This window comes from Rhinoderma darwinii, chromosome 13, assembly GCF_050947455.1.
Source record: "Rhinoderma darwinii isolate aRhiDar2 chromosome 13, aRhiDar2.hap1, whole genome shotgun sequence".
Classification (NCBI taxonomy): domain Eukaryota; kingdom Metazoa; phylum Chordata; class Amphibia; order Anura; family Rhinodermatidae; genus Rhinoderma; species Rhinoderma darwinii.
The window spans coordinates 4,038,566-4,058,722 of record NC_134699.1 but is presented as its reverse complement, the minus strand read 5'-3'; the positions used below and the strand labels follow the sequence as shown (position 1 = coordinate 4,058,722).

At 48.3% G+C, this 20,157-nt stretch overlaps 1 long non-coding RNA gene across 1 annotated transcript in view; it reads right to left on the bottom strand.

Annotated features, from left to right (window-relative positions):
- LOC142666575 (uncharacterized) overlaps window positions 1–20,157 on the bottom strand; it is a 30,979-nt gene that overhangs the window by 8,970 nt on the left and 1,852 nt on the right. Inside the window, exon 2 of the long non-coding RNA XR_012851705.1 lies at window positions 6,897–6,955. This is a non-coding gene — a long non-coding RNA (uncharacterized LOC142666575). The remainder of the gene's footprint in view (window positions 1–6,896; window positions 6,956–20,157) is intronic.

The window sequence follows — 20,157 nt, the reverse complement described above, 5'->3', positions numbered from 1 at the left end:
GATCTCCTCCTCCCAGCCAGAGACTTTTGCACTTATCCCGGTTGATCTTGGACCCAGATGCCAATGAGTAACGCTCCACTTCCGACATCACCCACTCTGCCTCCCCTCTCGAGGAGACAAAAATGGAGACGTCGTCTGCGTACGCAACCACCCTCTGAGTGGCCTCCGGCCCCTCCAGGCCGGCCCCGACTCCCGCCAATGGCCCACGATCAATCCTTTTAAGAAAAGGATCAATTGCGAACGCATATAGCAAAGGGCTCAAGGGACAACCCTGGCGGACACCAGACCCAACCTCAAAGGGGGTTCCAACCCAACCGTTCACCAGCGCAAAAGTCTCAGCCCCAGTGTATAAGGTCTGTAGCCAATTGACAAACCCCCCCGGTAGGCCGTACCTCAGAAGGACCGACCAGAGGTACTCGTGGTCCACCCGGTCAAAAGCCTTGGCCTGGTCCAAGGACAGGATGTACCCCTCCCACCGACCAGAATTTCCCTGCTCCACTGCCTCTCTGACACTGAGGACAGCACTAATTGTGCTGCGGCCTGGAACAGAGCAATGCTGGACCGGCGAAAGGAGCCGGGATGCAAACTTCACCAGCCGATTAAACAGCACCTTTGCGAGAACCTTTCTGTCCGTATTGAGCAGCGCTATGGGACGCCAATTCTCAATACGGGTCGAGTCTTTACCCTTCGATAAAACGATCAAGGCCGACCTCCTCATTGACATTGGCAAAGTACCCGAGGAAAGGCACTCATTAAACACCTCAGTCAAGAGGGGAACTAGGGTTCCTTTAAAAGTCTTATAAAACTCGGATGTTAAGCCATCCGGCCCTGGCGATTTTTTGAGGGCAAGCCCATCAATCGCCAATCCCACTTCCTCTTCCTTGATCGAGTCTATCAAAACACCGAGAGAGGGGTCTACCCCTGGCTCAGGGATGGTTTCAGCCAGGAAAGCCGACATCTCGTCTCGGTTTGGATCTTGCTTCCCCAAGAGGTGCGAGTAGAAGGATCTGACGACCTCCAAGATCCCTGATTTGGATCTCTTCAGAGATCCTGTACTATCAATCAGTCCTGTCACAACCTTACGACTCACTGACATCTTACAGTTCCTGTAGGGGTCGGGCGAGCGGTACCTCCCGAAATCCCTCTCAAGAACTAAAGATGTGTGCCTATCATACTGACACCTCCTGAGCAAAGCTTTCACCACGGAGATCTCCTCCCCACTACCCCCGGTTGAGACCAGATGTTCGAGTTTCCTCCTCAGTTCCTGATATAGGCGGTACCTACTCATGGACCTGAGGCTCGAGAGCCTGCGGAAAAATCCTGCCACCCGGACTTTAAACAACTCCCACCACTCAGACTTAGTACCACTGAGATCGAACAAAGGTACCTGGCTCTGAAGAAAATCCTCAAAGGCCTGTCTTATCTCCGCTTCTTCCAAGAGAGTAGAATTCAGCCTCCATATACCTCTTCCCATCTGGAGGGACTCTGCAATGTTCAAAGAGAAAATAATCATACAGTGATCGGAGAACTCCACCTCAACAACGGACACTGGTGAAGAGATGGCTTCCTCCTTCAAAAAAAACCTGTCTATCCTAGACCTACAACTACCTCTACGATAGGTGAAACCCGAGTGGCCTGGGGTATGCCTGATGTGGATATCCACCAGGCGAGCATCGCTAACTATATTTTTTAATGCTACACTATCATAGGTCAATTTTTTATCTCCGGAACCTCCTCTATCTCGGGGCCTCACGACAGTATTGAAGTCCCCTCCAAAGATAACTTGTCGACCTGAAAAAAGGAAAGGCTTAATCCTCATGAAGAGACTTTTACGGTCCCATTTGCTCTGGGGTCCGTATATATTGATTAATCTTAATTCCTGTCCCCTCATGAGGACATCTAAGATCAAGCACCTCCCCATTTCTAACTCAATCATCCGTCGGCATGTTACCGGTGCGGTGAAAAGGACCGCCACTCCGCTATAGGGCTCAGCCGCAAGAGACCAGTAGGAGGGCCCGCGTCGCCACTCCCTCCTAGATTTAACGACGTCTGCCAAAAGTGACAGCCTGGTCTCCTGCAAAAACAAAATGTCGGCTTCAACTCGGCCAAGAAAATCAAAGGCTGCAAATCTCGCCCTATCTGACTTAATGCTGGCAACGTTAATTGATGCCAGCGTCAACGGAGTGGGTGCCGCCATCATGGATGTTTGAGTTAGACGGCTTTCTTCTTCCCACCCCCCCCTCTATCTGATGAGGACCCCCCTTCTTTGCCTCGCTTCTTGCAAACTGAGGAGTCCATATTCACCACCCTATTCCCATCTTCATCCCCAAGTACCGGGTCAACCTCCCCCTCTGGGGGCAACGGCCCCTGCAGCAGGGGAGGCTCAACGACTCTAGGGTGCCCTACCATGCCCTCCCTCTTAGTATGAGAGGCTGGAATGTCCACGAGAGCATGGTATCGATCAGTAGAGCGCACCAGGGGGGTACAGGATTTACCTTCCTGGGCCAGGGCGGGGCCAGATGTATTTGGCCCTTGGGTTTTGCCCGGTGTCCCTTTTGCTGTAGGCTGAGTCCTCTCTTCCTCTCCCACACTTTCATAGTGGGAGGACTGAGAGTCCTCAGCCCTCTGCTCCCTTTGGATCCTCCTCATCTCCTCGTTCAATTCGACCTCCCCAGGGGCATCAGCTTCAGGGGGGCATCCAGATCCGAATCAGAGGTCGTCCCAGTTTCCTGGAGCGCCCTCCGAATCCTCTCCTTCCTTCGCTTCTCCGCCCTTCTCTGGCGAGAAGGGGGACCCTTCTTTGCATTCTTCCCTTGCCCCTGTGCCCCATCATCCCTGCCCGCACCCTCACCCACGGAGGCCTCCCTCCTCTCATCCTCTGCAGGTTTGGAACAAGCATTGACAACAGAGCGAGGACACCGACTGAACGGGTGACCTAAGTCACCACACAGGTTGCAGCGAATACGGTCACACGATGCGGCTAGATGACCAATCCCCCCACAATGAGCACACTTCTGCACCTTGCAGCCTGCACTCAAATGTGAGGGGTCGCCACACCGGTGACACAACTTCGGCTGCCCCTGGTAGAAGACAAGGATCCGATCTCTTCCCAGGAAAGCAGACGATGGTATGTGGGACACCGTCTGTCCCAGACGCTTTAATTTAACCATGAACGTCCAGGCCCCTGACCAGATGCCAAACTCATCCATGTTCTTCCGTGGCATCTCTACTACCTCTCCGTACCTTCCCAACCAGGTCATGATATCTATACAAGAGAGTGACTCGTTACGGGTAAGAACGGTCACTCTCTTGGGACCACTTTGGCGAGAAATTGCTTGTGCAGCAAAGTCTCGCCAGCCAGGCTCGTCCTTCACCAGCTCGTAGTTCCCCCAGAAGACCTCAAGGCCCCCTAGGTGAACAAAGCTGATGTCGAACTCGACCGAGCCATGAGGATGTATCAAGGCAAAGATGTCACTCGCCTTGAAGCCCATCCCCAGCAGCAGCTCCACCACCCTCTTTCTGGGAGGGCATGCATCATTGCCACGCCACCGGAGACGGACCACATTCCTCCTGGCTACAGCCTGCCCGGCTGTTGGGAGCGACCACTGATCTCCTCGTTGCTCTCGGAAGGCATTTAGACCATATCTGTCTATCCAGAAAGACAGGTCCTTCTGCACTCCCCCTATGGTTAGGGTTTGCTTTCCCTCTCTTAAAGCGTCCAAGAGACGTTGTTGCAAGTTACCGTCCCCGGACATTGAGGATGAAGGTGGGTGGGCCCGCTGTCCCCCCGCTGCCACACCAGCATAAGACCTGCCGGATGTCACAGCAAGAGGAGCGCCAGGCCCATTGCCCCTGGTTGATACCCCATCCACACCACCCACAGACACAGCACTCAACACCCCATTACCAGCAGACACTCCAGCAACTTTATTTACAGACACCTGCATACCCCCAGCAGTTTCCACATGCACAGCCGCAACTTTTTCATTTAACCCACCAGGTCCCCCTGCAGTCATCCTTCTGGCCAGGCCTGGTTCTATGTTATGTATTTTTTCTGTACATTTTGTGTGGGTAGACACTGCTTCAGTCTCCGCATCATCAGGCACCTTTGCAGGGACGCCACCAGATGTTATAAGCGGTGTCCCCACTGTGCCCTCCGCCTCATTAACCTCCATCTGTTCTAAGTGCTGAACATTTTTGGGAAAGGGGCCACCGTCGCCCCCGACGCCAGCAGCCCCCTTCTCGCCTACACCACTTTTCAGCGATGCGGACGAAGGAGCCACTGACGTCACTGGAGTCGCCTCCGGCGCCGGACCACTCCCCCCTCCCACAGAGGAGTGGCCAACAGAGCCGGAGCCCCCTCTGTGACCGCCCTTGTCCGGAACGTCTGACGGCTTTACTGCGACACCGACAGACTTCCGACTTTCAGACACCACATCCGGTTTCTGGTTTACCCGTTCTCCCGACCCCTGACTCGCATCAAAGACCAGTTTCCCGGGCTCGCCATTCACCGGACACGGGGACACACCCCCTGGCGTCACCAGGCCACCAGTACCGCCCCCTTTGCAGGGGTTGGCGTCCGGCGCCATTTTGACCACCACGTGTTCTAATGCCGGACCCGTAACACTCTCCCCGCATTCCCGCTCCAGCCCCACTGCAGAGGCTTGAGCTGGGGGTCTTGCGGGACCTGTGCCCTGATCCTGACTTTCATCTGGCTCAGAGCACAGGAAGGATCTTGCTGTATACACAAGTTTAAATGAACCTTTAGCAGATTTTTTTTCCTTTTCCTTTTTTTTCTTCTTAAATTTTTTTTTCTTTTGTTTTTCCTCCTCTGCGGGTAACTCCGCACCGAAACAAAATCCCTGGAAGGATAACGGCGACTCCACGTTACGGATCTGTGTAAGTAATCCTGGAGGCCGCTCACTGTCAGTTTCAAAACTCTCCTGATTTCTCCCAGCTGTGAGTCCACCCTCCTCCTCCTCACTGCTCCTGGGTGCCTCAGAATCTGTGCCTTCTCTGGACTTTGCATTTTCATGCTCCATTGTCTCCACCACATTTTCCTTTGCTGTGTCTTCCTCCATACTTTCTATTTTTATAGGTGCTGCCATCTCGGCAAACCTCTCTTCGTTTTTTAACTTTTCTCCAAACACCCCTCCGCCTGCCAAAATCTCCTCACGTCTCTCTTCCACTTCTTTTATTTCCTCCAACAAGGATTTCACATTTAAACGGTATCGGGACCTCTTACCTCCTGTGCATTTTGCAGCCCTTCCTCTGGCGACCGCCAAGTCCGCACGGAGCCGTTGCAGCGACTTCCTGAGGTCCCGATACTCCTCCAACCGCATAGCCAGACGGGAGCTGAAGTTCTCCACCGTCTCTCCGGTCCTCAGCTGTCCCCATTCCTCCACACGACCGTCATCCAAATGTCCGGACGGTGCTGGTCCTTCTCCAGACGACAACACCTCGATCACCCTGCCGGACCGCGTCTCCATACCGTTATCCAGGGTTCCAGCCTCAGGGGGAGCCAGGACAGCCTTGCCCCGAGATGATCTCCTCACCCCCGCGACCGTTTGCATATTCCCAGCCAGCTGGGATGGCCCTCTACCCCCCGCTGGCATGCTCCGGGAGGTAGAGGTCTGAGGCTCCATCCTAGGATGGAACCCCCCTCAGGGTACTTTCCAAGCCCAGGCAGATGGTATGAGGCCTGGGCAGATAGGATAAGGAAAGTCCCTGTATCCAAGGCCTGCACGGTAGTCTCAGCAGCTCTCTCCACACGTCCTACTCCACCCACTCCAGAGCTGCACTGACTATTCTGCTGGTGGAGTCACTGTGTACATACATTACATTACTTATCCTGTACTGATCCGGAGTTACATCCTGTATTATACTGCAGAGCTGCACTCACTATTCTGCTGGTGGAGTCACTGTGTACATACATTACATTACTTATCCTGTACTGATCCTGAGTTACATCCTGTATTATACTCCAGAGCTGCACTCACTATTCTGCTGGTGGAGTCACTGTGTACATACATTACATTACTTATCCTGTACTGATCCGGAGTTACATCCTGTATTATACTCCAGAGCTGCACTCACTATTATGCTTGTGGAGTCACTGTGTACATACATTACATTACTTATCCTGTACTGATCCTGAGTTACATCCTGTATTATACTCCGGAGCTGCACTCACTATTCTGCTGGTGGAGTCACTGTGCACATACATTATATTACTTATCCTGTACTGATCCTGAGTTACATCCTATATTATACTCCAGAGCTGCACTCACTATTCTGTAAGTCTTAGAGCTGAAATCTCTCAACATTCCTTGCTTGCTCAGTGTCTGCACAGAGCTTTTTCTAGATTTAGCATTCTGGGAAGTGTTATCTTTACAATATACTCTCTACTGTCTTCTAATATAAGGAAAACTAACATACATTATAGCTCTGCTGTTAGGGGGTGTCTGTTCATTATCTCCGGGCTGTGTACGCATCATTCCTCTGTTGTGATATGCCTCAGTTGCCCCACTACTGCACTGCCCCTGATTATACTTGTGCATTTGGGAAGGACACAGAGAGGACACCAAAATAATGATGAGCTTCTCATGCCCTGAACTTGCTGCTGAAAGTAGCCGTGGTAAAGTGGGGCCGCATTCTGAGTTTTGCTCTGAGGTCCCACGGTCACGTCTTACACCCCTGCCTACAAGTCTCCCTTCTACTGTCCATAGACATGAGAATAGGTTACCCTCATCTAGCATACTGATCCCTCGTCTTGTAGGGTCCCCCTCATCTATATACAATCTGCAGAGCCTCTCATTAATTGAAGATTGATTTTTGTTGGAGCGTTTAGCAATCGCCTACCCCCAACCCTGCACGTAACTGAACCCCTCGATTACCTTGGTAAAACTGTTTTGGGTCTGGATCTGTAACAAGAATCGAGGTCTGATAACAAATCCTGCGGACAGTAAATAAAATAAGTTATTTCCATTCCTTAATATACTGAAGTAACTTCTAATGTCATCTGATGCGGAGTGTTTAGTCGTTGACTATTGGTACTAATGTAAAAAAAAGAATGTGCGGGATCGTATTATCTGTCTGCCCTTTAAGAAGGTCACTGACACAACCTCCAATAACGGAGATGACATATAGCATGTATGGCCCATTGAATGTGTCCCTCCTGTCTGGAAAATGTTCCCGTTCTATCTAGAGAGAGCCTTGCCGAGCGTCACTTAACCTTGTGTGTCTATAATAAGCCATCGCTAAGCGGCGAGGACGAGAGGTAGCGCCATTCTGCTTCATAAAGACCTGATATCTTATAGAAGAACACGTGGGATCTTTTATGAGCTTCAGGGAATATTTTATGTTATGAAACAATTAAAAATGATTGAAACTTTTTTATTGCTACTTTTTGTGCATAGAAAAGTAGAAGATGCCATGACATCATGCGAACTGCGTGAGAATGACCGCCACCCACCCAGACATTCACACGAAGCCGCCAACTCTTCTTGCCATATCAGGGAAGTCCAAAATAAGAAATGGTGGAGTCATAACTCGGATGTACGGTCCAGCGGTTGATGATTCAGCGCGCCCGATCCACACGAGACAGGTTTCATATGGCCGCAACATCCGGTACCCCCGGCTTCTATTCCAAAAGTATCAGTGTAGAAGGTATACGTTTAAATTCAATTATACAAATTCACTGCCTGTCTAAACGTTTAAAATAATTTTAATGAGAAAACTTTTTTTTTAAATAGTAGGGCACTAAATGCCAAGGATCTGGGTACAGGCGATGGCAGCGCAGATCATGACTGCACGGTGGAGCGTGAGTGATATGCCTGAGATAGCTGATAATGATTCACATACCGCCACGCTCCATACACGTGCTAACAAATATTGGTTGGTCTGAAATGCCACAGATAGACAAGATTGCCAACGCGTTTCTTTCCCCCTAAAGCTTAGGGGAGCGTCCTCAGGGGTAGAAATTGCCTGATTATAATGAAATGCCGGTCAGCACCAGTTATAAGTGTCCAGTGCACCGCCATTTCATTATAATCAGGCAATTTCTACCCCTGAGGACGCTCCCCTATGCTTTAGGGGCGCAGAAACGCGTTGCCAATCTTGTCTATCTGTGGCATTTCAGACCAACCAATATTTGTTAGCACGTGTATGGAGCGTGGCGGTATGTGAATCATTATCAGCTATCTCAGGCACCTGTAACTTAGTGCACGCTGACTGTGCGTATCGCTCACGCTCCACCGTGCAGTCATGATCTGCGTTGCCAACGCCTGTACCCAGATCCTTGGCATTTAGTGCCCTACTATTTTTAAATAAAGTTTTCTGAATAAAATTATTTTAAACGTTTAGACAGGCAGTGAATTTGTAACCCCGGGTTCTATTGAACCAAACTTAGATCAGCGTAGGGTGAGCGGTAAAGTATGCAGGTAACATTCTTCTGGAGATCAGCGTCCTCAAATCTCCGTTGTTTGCTTCAGGTTAAACAAAAAATTGTAATAATTGGAGCGAAAAATATTTCCATTAATAACGTTTCTATGTCTGAAAAGTCGCCGTCTCATGTAAAATTGTCTACGAACATTCCAGCAGGTTAGAGACAAAGAGGCTGAAGAGAAGGCGCATGGCGGGGGCTCTCCGGAACACGGGTTATCTGCCGCGGACAATAGACCACGAGTGGAAGATAATTAGATTTACCTTTTTGAGAGCAGGAACGACAGAAGGAGCAGGATCTATATTTGTGTTTATAGAGAATATAGAATAAATGTATGTCTATAATATCGGAGTCTGTACTCTTCCAATAGAGCGCGGTCGTCTTGGCGGTCAGCAAAATACAAAAGCCCCTCTCAGTTAAAGAGCCCCGGTAATCTGCTGACCTGCAAGCACAGGGAATTTGATTTATATAATAAAGAGGGATAAGATAGATAGATAGATAGATAGATAGATAGATAGATAGATAGATAGATAGATAGATAGATAGATATGAGATAGATAGATAGATAGATAGAGATGAGATAGATAGATAGATAGATAGATAGATAGATAGATAGATAGATAGATAGATATGAGATAGATAGATAGATAGATAGATAGATAGATTTGAGATAGATAGATAGATAGATAGATAGATAGATAGATATGAGATAGATAGATAGATATGAGATAGATAGATAGATATGAGATAGATAGATAGATAGATAGATAGATAGATAGATAGATAGATAGATAGATAGATAGATATGAGATAGATAGATAGATAGATAGATAGATAGATAGATAGATATGAGATAGATAGATAGATAGATAGATAGATAGATAGATATGAGATACATAGATAGATAGATAGATAGATAGATAGATAGATAGATAGATAGATAGATAGATAGATATGAGATAGATAGATAGATAGATAGATAGATAGATAGATAGATAGATAGATAGATAGATAGATAGATAGATAGATATGAGATAGATAGATAGATAGATAGATATGAGATAGATAGATAGATAGATAGATAGATAGATAGATAGATAGATAGATAGATAGATATGAGATAGATAGATAGATAGATAGATAGATAGATAGATAGATAGATGGATAGATAGATAGATAGATATGAGATAGATAGATAGATGATAGATAGATAGATAGATAGATAGATAGATAGATAGATAGATAGATAGATAGATAGATAGATAGATAGAGTTTAGCTGATACTATAGCAGTAGATGCATTTGCAGCTTTTAGGGGGGGGGTTTGATTACTCAGTAAATGTCCTCCTGTTCTTCACACCCACCTCCTGTAATTTTGTAAATTTCTCTACATCAGTCAAATGGCAAACTATTTTCTGCACTTAAAGCTTTTCATAAGGTAGTGGAAGTAAAAGTGTATGTGTATATATATATATGTGTGGTGTGTATGTGTGTGTATATTTATGTATGTGTGTATATATATGTGTGTGTATATATATATATATATATATATATATATACACTGTGTGTGTGTGTGTGTGTGTGTGTATATACTGTATATATGTGTGTATATTTATGTATGTGTATATATATGTGTGTGTATATATATATATACTGTGTGTGTGTGTGTGTGTGTGTGTGTGTGTGTGTGTGTGTGTGTGTGTGTGCGTGTACGTTCGCCCGCTGTCTTTTTATCTATATCATCTATGTAGATAGCACAGCAGGGGGGGGGGTGCTTTATGGCAGCTGCAATGAATGGGAGTAAATTGTCAGAAAAGTGTCCATTGACTAACACAGTCTTCAGAAAGAGATGCAGTACAGCTTCCTCCCACACAACATAGAGTGACAGGGGAGCTGCATACAGAGCCTGGTCTGTATGTATACTGTTACTATCACGTCCCATCTAGGCCTCCAGCAATTCAATAGAACTATCACCTGTCATTAATGCTATCGCCGTTTCATGATGAGATTTATATCTTGATCCCGCCCTCTAATGATAATGATATGACTCCGCTGACCTCACCCTCTAATGATGATATGACTCTGCTGACCCCACCCTCTAATCAAATAAGATGACTACGCTGCCCTCACCCTCCAATCAAATCAGATGACTCTGCTGACCTCACCCTCTAATCAAATAAGATGACTACGCTGCCCTCACCCTCCAATCAAATCAGATGACTCTGCTGACCTCACCCTCTAATCAAATAAGATGACTACGCTGCCCTCACCCTCTAATCAAATGTGATGACTCTGCTGACCCTGCCCTCTAATCAAATGAGATGTCTCTGCTGACCTCACCCTCTAATCAAATAAGATGACTACGCTGCCCTCACCCTTTAATCAAATGTGATGACTCTGCTGACCCCACCCTCTAATCAAATGAGATTACTGCACTGACCTCACCCTTTAATCAAATGAAATTACTCTGCTGACCCCACGCACTACTCATAATTAGATGACTCCGCTAAACCATTCCCTCCAATAATAAGATGACTCTGCTAAACCATTCCCTCTAATAATAAGATGACTCTGCTGACCCTGCTTTCTAATCATAATGGGATGACTCTGCTAACTCTGTCGCAATCTACACAGCAAAACTTAAAACTGAGCTGCAGAAAACAGAATATCGCTTACTGTGCGTGCTTCAGGGGCCAGTGTGAAAACTGGAACATTCTTAAATGGATAATCCTAATTTTCCCCCCAAGATTTATCATAAAAACCTGATTTCTATCTTCTGAGGAATACGTTCCCGCTCATTAGACCTTCTTGAAGTTTTTCTTTTCCAGTTCATGTACAAGAGATGGCTACAGGTAGAGAAGACGTTTTTGTTTGTTAGCCGGGAGATTACAGCGCTGGTCGAATGTCTTCACGATACAAATTCCAGCCCTGGTAACAACTCCATGTAATAATTGTGTATTAAGAAGAGGAACAGGTCTTGTATTTTATTGCAGCAGATATTCCGTGTGTCCCGCGCTCCTCTCCTAAACCAATAAAATTACTTATTCAATATCGTCCTCTGCTCTTCCCGGATCCCGCTCTGTTACCTAATTCATATCTGTCTGTTGTCGGGCCCTCCAGCTATTCATCTAACATGCTTTTTCAAATTTGATTTTTTTTTTCCCCTTCCCTTCTCTTGAGTCACAGGCTCCATTATATATTGACAAAGAATAATTTTATCCACCACCAAAAAAAGGAGAAAAATGTCTGTGTGATTTCTTTCCTAAAGTTGCATCTAAAAGTTGTAGAACCTACAGGGAAGCTGCGTATCAACTATTTTGATATAATGGGTTGGTTTTCAAGGGCCGGCATCAGGTGAATGTGGACACTTAGGTGACAATGGGCATCATGTCTGACGAAGAGCCTGGGGACTTACTGTAGCTTGTCATGGGCGCCCCCAAGTCCAGTGGGCCTTGGCATCTGCCCAGATTTGCCTGATGTTGATGTTGGCCCCATTTGTCTCCATTATGATGCTAAGAAAGATAGTGGAACCTGCAAAAATCTCTACATGAACCCTAGTGTCTTGAATTGCTCTCTGTTGGGGGAGGGTTTGAGGGATCTTCATGCAGCAACCACACAATCCAGGTGGAGCTCAACTCTTTTATTATCCATGAAAAATAACTAAAATATCCAGGAAGATGGTCTCACACCCAACCAGGTGGTCCTCACACTCTCCTGAAGATCTTGGCTCCTTTTAGGACCTGTCCCAGCTTCTCCTGGAGTGTCCCTGAACAATGGAGTGGAGAAAGGTCCATGGAGTCCTGCCCCCAACCTCTCCAGCATATTCCAAAAACTTCCATCCTCGGCCAGTCTGCTGGGGAGCTCTTCATCCAGGAAGATGGTCTCACACCCAACCAGGTGGTCTTCACACTCTCCTGCAGATCCTGGCTCCTTTTAGGACCTGTCCCAGCTTCTTCTGGAGTGTCCCTGAACAATGGGGTGGAGAAAGGTCCATGGAGTCCGGCCCCCAACCTCTCCAGCATATTCCAAAAACTTCCATCTCCGGCCAGTCTGCCAGAGAGCTCTTCATGTTCCTTTTCATGGGGGGTCTGCACTATAATAAAGCCCCCAGTAAGGCACAATACTGACTAGAGGATGAGTCACACACTCACCGAGGATCTAGAATCATAAAAGGTCAACATAACGACACCCAAAAATGTTGCCGAGTAGCAAAAAACATGAAGAAGTTACGTCGTCATTGTGTCTTTTCGACTATTTTTGTTTTCTTTGTATAAATAAAATATTTTCTTTTCTGTAGGAAAAAAGTAGCACCTGAAACAAATATCTGACAATGTGTCGGTGATACATATAACCTGCAGTATTGTTGGCACTAGAATTCCGTTCCCTCAGAATAAAAGGAAATTATTTGAGACAAGAATGAAGTTTTGAAGGGTACTTAGGAGTCAGAATCAAGGACTAATGGATTTGATGAAAAGACGGAATATTCTATTGACTTTCAAGGACATTTACCGGCTGGAAAAAAAAAAGCTTTTGACTAGAGGGAGAGGAAGGTCTCAAACCCTCGGGAATCTCCTCCCCAAGTGGCTCCGGCAGTTCCGTCTTAAAGGAAAACAGATTGTATGTTATTTTGAATAACCGCCAGTAAATATGGTTCCCATGCTTCCCACGACTGCCCCCGTGCTCTTAGGACCCCCTGTATGATGTCCATCTGCCAAAATAGATCAGAAGGGCAGGAACTGTCTTCGTGAGACAACCCAGATGAGCAGAATTTCCATATTTCCCGCCTGTTACGGCTTAAAGTGAATGTCCACCTTTGGACATCATGTGGTTTTCAGTTCCCAAATTCTGTGCTGATTCATTTGAGCTCCATTTTTCTGATACAAAGTTCCAAACCCCCTACATAGACCAAGCGTAAAATGATAAAATTGCACCCGTCTTCAGCCACCACTAGGGGGAGCTTACTGCAGATTGTCTATACATTAAACTCCATCATAAGGCCAGGACTACACTGAGACTTTTTGTAGCGCTACTGATTGATTTTAACTCTTGAGTGACAGCTGCAGTCCACATGGTTGCATGCAGCTCAATATATTCATGTAGACTGCAGCTGTCACTCAATGGTTAAAATCAATCAGTAGCGCTACAAAAAGTCTTAGTGTAGCCCTGGCCTTACGCTGTATGCAGTGAGCTCCCCCTAGTGGTGGCTGTAGGCAGTGAGAATTTGATAATTTAACTCTATATCTATGCAGAGCATTTGGCGCTCTCAGGGGGGAGAGCGCAAGTAAAGTGACGCTTTAAAGACTCTCTCTCTTTAACTGCATGTGTCCCAATATGTATAACAAACATGGAGATCAGCGTGAACTAGTCCGCGTGCCGGGTTAGTAAAGGAGCGCGGTATTAAAATGACAAGTTAGCAGATTAATGCACAAAAAGTATCACGTTCCAAAAAAGTTGATACAAGTTCCCGGCTCTGTTTCCAGTATTAGAACAGTTTGTCCACTCATTCTTCCTAATTACAACAGCGAGACATGTACGAGCTCACACCTGGCTGGGAATCGGAGTGCTTCCAGACTCACGGACTGGTAATTAATAATGTTCCGGAACAATGGAAAGCAGCTTGGCAACATATACATAAAAGAGTTCTGCGCAGAACAAACATCTGACCCGTTCATTCCTTGGAGTCAGATCTCGCCTACACAACGGCTTAATGATGTGAAATGAAAGAAACTTAACGGGATGGTGCCTGGAACGTCTGAGGAACAAACGAAGAGAACGTTCTGCAGAAGTAAATGTTCCAAACTTTTTGTAGAACTTTTTGGGAATTGTTCCAAAGAAATGTTTTTGGGTGGAGTCGCAATCCACTGCACTTGGAGGAAGCATGAAGACGTTTCATCCCTCCTCGGTGGCTTCCTCAGCTCGAATGAAGGGTAGGAAACGTTCCCTCAGCTTCTGTACCCATCAGGGTAATTCTACCCCTTTAAAATCACCAAGGTGGCATTAACAGAATCGGGGGGAGGGGGGGGGGGGCACTGCTTTTGGGGGAAACAGGAGGATTGGATAGGCAAAAAGTCAACCGGTTCCATCCATGTTTTCCTGACGGGAGATGATGGAGGCTTTTGTTAGAGACGTAACTTGAAGCTCCTGGGCCCCCAACGCCAAATCTTTCCCAGCGCCCCCCACTGGCCATTTATAATACTGGTGTCCTCTTATGAGGGGTTTTTGAGCCCCCTCATGCACCAGGGCACGGCTTCTACCTCTGAACCCCCAATAGATAGAGATTTTCTGCAAGTTCTTAGCATTTCTTCACTCAATAGAGAATCTTTCTTTGGATTGTTCCGGGTTTTATATAAGACACAATACGAGCGTCCGCTCTTCTCTAACATCTTCCGTTGCGTCCTTGAATTCAGTTCAGCGACCGATGTGTTCAGGTGGCAACTTATGAATAAATCCCAGACTGTAGACCCCATTTACTAAGAGAAGTCATTCAGACCACAAAGGACTTGACTTCTTTGGAAATAGAACTAAAAATGAAAGAAATATAAGAAATGCGATCAGCGCTGCGCCGGTCAACAGACGTCACCCGCCTGTACTCTGCATCACCCGCCTGTACTCTGCATTACCCGCCTGTTCTCTGCATCACCCGCCTGTACTCTGCATCACCCGCCTGTACTCTGCATCACCCGCCTGTACTCTGCATTACCCGCCTGTACTCTGCATCACCCGCCTGTTCTCTGCATCACCCGCCTGTACTCTGCATCACCCGCCTGTTCTCTGCATCACCCGCCTGTTCTCTGCATCACCCGCCTGTACTCTGCATCACCCGCCTGTTCTCTGCATCACCCGCCTGTTCTCTGCATCACCCGCCTGTTCTCTGCATCACCCGCCTGTTCTCTGCATCACCCGCCTGTTCTCTGCATCACCCGCCTGTACTCTGCATCACCCGCCTGTTCTCTGCATCACCCGCCTGTACTCTGCATCACCAGCCTGTTCTCTGCATCACCCGCCTGTACTCTGCATCACCCGCCTGTTCTCTGCATCACCCGCCTGTACTCTGCATCACCCGCCTGTACTCTGCATCACCCGCCTGTTCTCTGCATCACCCGCCTGTACTCTGCATCACCCGCCTGTTCTCTGCATCACCCGCCTGTACTCTGCATCACCCGCTTGCTCTCTGCATCACCCGCCTGTTCTCTGCATCACCCGCCTGTTCTCTGCATCACCCGCCTGTTCTCTGCATCACCCGCCTGTACTCTGCATCACCCGCCTGTTCTCTGCATCACCCGCCTGTACTCTGCATCACCCGCCTGTTCTCTGCATCACCCGCCTGTACTCTGCATCACCCGCCTGTTCTCTGCATCACCCGCCTGTTCTCTGCATCACCCGCCTGTTTTCTGCATCACCCGCCTGTTCTCTGCATCACCCGCCTGTTCTCTGCATCACCCGCCTGTTCTCTGCATCACCCGCCTGTTCTCTGCATCACCCGCCTGTACTCTGCATCACCCGCCTGTTCTCTGCATCACCCGCCTGTACTCTGCATCACCCGCCTGTTCTCTGCATCACCCGCCTGTTCTCTGCATCACCCGCCTGTACTCTGCATCACCCGCCTGTTCTCTGCATCACCCGCCTGTACTCTGCATCACCCGCCTGTTCTCTGCATCACCCGCCTGTACTCTGCACCACCCGCCTGTTCTCTGCACCACCCGCCTGTTCTCTGCACCACCCGCCTGTTCTCTGCACCACCCGCCTGTACTCTGCATCACCCGCCTGTTCTCTGCATCACCCGCCTGTTCTCTGCATCACCCGCCTGTTCTCTGCATCACCCGCCTGTACTCTGCATCACCCGCCTGTTCTCTGCATCACCCGCCTGTTCTCTGCATCACCCGCCTGTTCTCTGCATCACCCGCCTGTACTCTGCATCACCCGCCTGTTCTCTGCATCACCCGCCTGTTCTCTGCATCACCCGCCTGTTCTCTGCATCACCCGCCTGTACTCTGCATCACCCGCCTGTTCTCTGCATCACCCGCCTGTTCTCTGCATCACCCGCCTGTTCTCTGCATCACCCGCCTGTTCTCTGCATCACCCGCCTGTACTCTGCATCACCCGCCTGTTCTCTGCATCACCCGCCTGTTCTCTGCATCACCCGCCTGTACTCTGCATCACCCGCCTGTTCTCTGCATCACCCGCCTGTACTCTGCATCACCCGCCTGTTCTCTGCATCACCCGCCTGTTCTCTGCATCACCCGCCTGTACTCTGCATCACCCGCCTGTTCTCTGCATCACCCGCCTGTTTTCTGCATCACCTGCCTGTTCTCTGCATCACCCGCCTGTTCTCTGCATCACCCGCCTGTTCTCTGCATCACCCGCCTGTTCTCTGCATCACCCGCCTGTATAACGAAAAGTTCTTCAACTTTAAAAAAAACACTTTTCGTTTCAATTCCTCAACATTTTTAAGATCCCTGCTTGTTGTCAGTGAATGGGAATATTATGGCTTACTGCCAGAGGCCAAAAGCGTGTCCTATCCTAATACTTCTCACAGCTGTTGTATCCGGCCTAGACAATCAACTGTGAGCTAAACAGCCTGGACTCCAGACTGACACATTTAACCTACACTGATACATTGTAACAAAAGTATAGAGACTTGTTCTGTTGGTAGATTTATTTCACAGAGGATTCTCTAGATTGGATACAATGGTAACAAGCCCTCAGCTGTGAGAAGTATTAGAGCAGGGTGGGATTTTCAGCCTCTGAATGTAACCAGGAATGCTCTAATTACTGACAGCAATCAGAGATCTTGAAAATCCTCCCATGTTCTGTGCTACGGGAAGATGAATAGAATAGTTATGAAATCACGGGGAGTCAGTTTGTGTCTTGGTGAATGAGTTTATTAGAAGAGGTCACCGGAGTCAGTGAGCACAGTTGCGGGGATGCCCATCATGTCCAATAATGATGGTCAAGTAGTAGCATTTAAAGGGATTAAAAAAAAACATGGTTGCTTTCTTCCATAAACAGTGCCACACTTTCCCACAGGCTGTGTGTGGTATTACAGCTCGTCCTCATTTACTTCAATGGAGCTTTGCTGCAATACCACACACAACCTGTCAACAGATGTGGCGCTATTTCTTGAAGAAAGCAGCCATGTTTTTCCAGTCCTGTACAACCCCTATAAAGTATGATATATTCAGCATCAGACGATCCAGTACGTGCCAACATGTCCCAAATCATGACCCCACCAGCAGCCTGGACCGCGGACGGCCTCATGCCTGGTCATGGCTTTCATTACTGTTGCCCAATGGAAAACCAGAAATTTCTAGGATACGATGGACCGTCAAAGCCTTCCGAATGTCCATCAAACGCGGGCGTCTTCTTCCTATGAACGGTCTAGATATTACTAAGCGATCAAGCCGGAGCCGGATGGGAAATACAGGAGCCCGTATTAATCCAGCGCCAAAACCAACAGCAATTTGCAAGCCCTGCAGAGGCGGAAGAAGCGATCGGGACCTTCCTCAGGGACTTACTTAACAAAGATTTCTTTCTTCTCCAGCCATAATATACGGGACTATAGATCTTCATTACTCCGGGTGTTTTGCCATGTAGCAGAAAGTTGATGGGAGAAGATGTACGCCGTGCAGGGCCGCCATCAGGAATTTCAGGGCCCCCTACAGCTACATTTTCTGGGCCCCCCTACCGTGGCACCGCCTGTTAACGGTACTCCGTCCAGTACTATATCATGGTACCCAGGGCCGCCATCAGGGGGGGTATTATGGGTACTGATGTGAGAGGCCCGGCCAAACCTAATTGAAAGGGGGGCCCGGCAAACTGCCGCGACTTGCCTTTGGTAGAAAAAAAACAGGCCCCTGCAATGGGGCCCGTTTTTTTCACCAAAAGAATGTCATGAGCTGCGGGCCCCCCTTTCAATTAGGTTTGGCCGGGCCTCTCACATCAGTACCCCTAATACCCCCCTGATGGCGGCCCTGGGTAGCATGGGGGCCGTCAAACACCGCCGCCTGTGCGACCGATCACGCGCACCCGCGAACTCCCGCGCATGCGCACCGGCGACCGCCTGGAACCGCGCACCGAATTTTGAGGCAGATTTTGACCTGCCCACACTATCTTGCCGCGTTTTTTGCCCACGGCGATTGAGGACAGCAGACAAAAAACACAGGGAAAAATGCATTTTCTGCCTCCCATTGATTTCGATGGGAGGTCAGAGGCAGAACCGCGGCAAGAAAGGACGTGCTGCTTTTTCTTTTTTCCGCGACTGGCTCCCATTGATTTCAGATTAAATCAATGGGAGGCGGTTTTGGAAGTTTTTTGGTGCTGATTCTGACGCAGTGTCCGAGTCAATATCAAGGCCCAAAAACTCTGAACTGGGCCTTATTGTTAGGGCTTATTCAGACGAACGTGTAATACATCCGTGAAACGTGTGTGATTTTCACGCGCCTCACACGGACCTATGTTACTCTATGGGGCCGTGCGGACTGTCAGTGATTTTCACGCAGCGCGAGTCCGCTGCGTAAAACTCACGACATGTCCGATATTTGTGCATTGTTCGCGCATCACGCACCCATTGAAGTCAATGGGTGCGTGAAAATCACGCCCAGCGCTTCCGCAGCCGTATAAACTATGAATGAAAAAAGAAAAGCACCACGTGCTACAAACATACAAACAGAGTGTCATAATGATGGCGGCTGCGCGAAAATCACGCAACCGCGCATCATACGCTGCTGCCACACGGAGCGGTTATGGACCTTTTGCAAGCGCAAAACGCCACGTTTTTGCGCGCGCAAAAAGCACACGCTTGTGTAAATCCGGCCTTAGGGTAGGAACACACTAGGCATGAACACTGCGGATTTTATGCAACACATTTTATTGTGGAAAATCCGCAGCGTATTACAGTCGCAGCCGAGGGGGTCAGATATGAACAAATCTCATCCACACGCTGCAAAAATAATGGACCTGCAGTGTGACTTTGGCTTTTTAAGCTGCAGCGTGTCAATGTATTCTGTGGAATCGCCGCTCCTCTGTTGCGGAAATGCTGCGGTTCTGCCGCAAAAATCACAAATGAGAAAAAAAAAAAAAGGCACTTTTTTAAATTTATAAAAAAGTTTAGACTTCCCCGGCCGTAGTCCTGGTGACGCGATCCTCTATTCTTAGCGCAGCCCCGCCTCCTGTCATGACGTTTCATCCCATGTGACTGCTGCAGCGGTCACATGGTCTACAGCGTCATCCCAGGAGGCGGGGCTACGTTCAGAAGAGAGAGACGCGTCACCAGGACTACGGCCGGGGCAAGTCTAAACTTTTTTTTCCCTGCAGGATTCCCGCAGCGGACACGCCTCACGAAACCTGCGCCACTATTTGGTGCGGTTTTGCTGGCAGAATTCCCTGCGGCTCCCGGAATAAGCTGTGTCGTTTTACTCAGCATATCCGCCTAGTGTGTCCCTTATGAGGTCGCTCCTGGAGCTGCTGCCGGTCTCTAAATAGGCAGTTGGTTCAGTAGAATTTGGAATTATTTTTTTTTGTGAACCAGCTTAAAAAAATACAAAACTTTTGTGTTCGGGCCTGTTCACATCACCGTTCGCTTCCGCTTCGGGGTTCCGTCTGAGGTTTCTGTCGGGTGAACCCCGCAACGGAAAGTGAAAGTGACAGCACAGCTTCCGTTTCCATCACCATTAGCGCAGTCGACTGCGCTATTAATTCCGTCCGAAAACCAGCCGG